The following is a 1,569-nucleotide window of genomic DNA, read 5'->3' as shown; positions in this document are numbered from 1 at the left end:
CACAGTTTCTTAACAACCCTTGCCCACATGATCATCAGGTTTCTTCTCTTGGGTTCTCATTCATATGTCAATTCTAGGCAGTCGAAAATCAGACACTAAGTCTGCGTATTTGTGCTATTTGGCTCTGGTCATATTATGGAGGTCATCTGCCTGCCAGCAGGTATGCTGAATTCTTACCTGTCAGAGAGTGGGGTCAGTGCTTCCCTCTGTGGAGTTACATCTACCGAGGAAAGCAGCGACCTTTCTCTCTGTGGACAGAACTGAGTAATGTTCTGGGTGTTGTTGATCCTATTGCAGAGTCTTAGGCGGAGGTGTGTGAGTAATGCTCTCCCATCAGTTGTCGTTCATGAAAAAGATCTTTCGCATGGAAATTAGAAAAGTGTTACAGAGTTGCTACTTATAGCAGCCCATTAAAAAATTCCTAAATTCTGATGTAAATCTCTAACCCTAGCAGATGGGATTTTCTCCTACTCTGGGTTTGTCGTGAGGATTTCGAAGGCCATTGGGAAGTCACTCGATGTGTCATGGTTTTCTGCACTGAGTCATGGGTTCTGAAGGATGAGCGTGCCACAGAGCACGTACTGTGAAGACAAGTGCACAAAACTTCTGCACCTCACTGCTATTCTTTGGCAAAGTTATTTAATTAACTACAGTAGTCACAGTGCTGTGTTATAAGACTAGCATGAGACCAAGTGATTGACTTTGGAGATGCACTGCTCTTTAGAGATTTGATTTGATAAGTTATTTAATTCATTACAGTAGCCACAGTGCTATAGGCATAAGACTAGCATGAGACCAAGGAATTGACTTTGGAGATGCACTGCTCTTTAGAGATTTGATTTACTATTCAGAGGCTTGAAGGTAAGTGTAGCAGCAGTCATTCCTCAGTAGCTTGACTCACTAAATTGAAATGAGACTAAGAGAATTGAATTTACTGATAACATAGTACCAAGGTCAGAGCCATTGCAAGTTTGTCAGCATCTTGAGAGAGTCAAGTAATTCTTTGATGGAATGGCCAATTAGGGACAAAAAGACCTGAACAATTATTTTTGAGCCTCAATGCCTATTATTCTGGGAGGGCTGCAGTGTGGATGCCATGACGGAGAGTATAGGTCCAGAATTAATATGTTGGCAAAGTTGGTTCTTTCTGGGCCTGTGAGGGAGAGGGGTTGTCTTGAGCCTGTCTTTTTGACTTGAAGATGGCTTCCAGGGATCTCTGTTTGTTCACGTTAACTTTCCTCCATGGATACCACGTGTCTAAATTTCCCCAGGAGTGAAGATGTCGTTCATTGTTTTTTAGGGCTTACTTTTAATTTGGCTATTTCTGTGAACTCTTCAGTACAAGATTTACAAATAAGACCCCTTAGAACATTAAGATGTAAACCTTAATGTGTGAACTTAACCAACGACAAGTTCAGCGATAGTGGAGTGAGAATAGCAAGCATGGATGGGCCTGTGGGGTGGCTCAGCAGGAAAAGTCACCCACCTCCAAGATGGAGGATCTGAGCATGATCCTTGAAAATTACATGGTAGGGAGAATTAAGCACAGGAATGCACACACACACACAC

Source organism: Mus caroli, chromosome 15, assembly GCF_900094665.2.
Source record: "Mus caroli chromosome 15, CAROLI_EIJ_v1.1, whole genome shotgun sequence".
Taxonomy (NCBI): Eukaryota; Metazoa; Chordata; class Mammalia; order Rodentia; family Muridae; genus Mus; species Mus caroli.
Note: the sequence above shows the minus strand (reverse complement) of the source record.